Source organism: Nicotiana attenuata, unplaced genomic scaffold (assembly GCF_001879085.1).
Source record: "Nicotiana attenuata strain UT unplaced genomic scaffold, NIATTr2, whole genome shotgun sequence".
Classification (NCBI taxonomy): domain Eukaryota; kingdom Viridiplantae; phylum Streptophyta; class Magnoliopsida; order Solanales; family Solanaceae; genus Nicotiana; species Nicotiana attenuata.
The window spans coordinates 348,232-348,535 of record NW_017670624.1 but is presented as its reverse complement, the minus strand read 5'-3'; positions in this window follow the sequence as shown (position 1 = coordinate 348,535).

Genomic DNA, 304 nt, shown 5'->3' with positions numbered 1-304 from the left:
GGAGACGCATATCCTACTCTAGTCTTTAGTTCACTCTCATCATTGCATCAGTAGTATAAGTGGTTTACAATTTTGCTAACAACTCACAAATCTTCCCCGTACAAACTGGGGCAGAAAATTTTCTTTGTTTCTTTTGCAGCAGTCAGGAGCCCACCTGGAAAACCAGGGAATACCTTTCAAGCTTCGGCAATCAGGCGCCCACCTGGAGAACAAGGGAATACAATTCAAGCTTAGCTTTTAATATCTGATAACATGGTGCACGCAGTCACCAAACTGGGGCAGAAAATTTTCTTTGTTTGTTTTG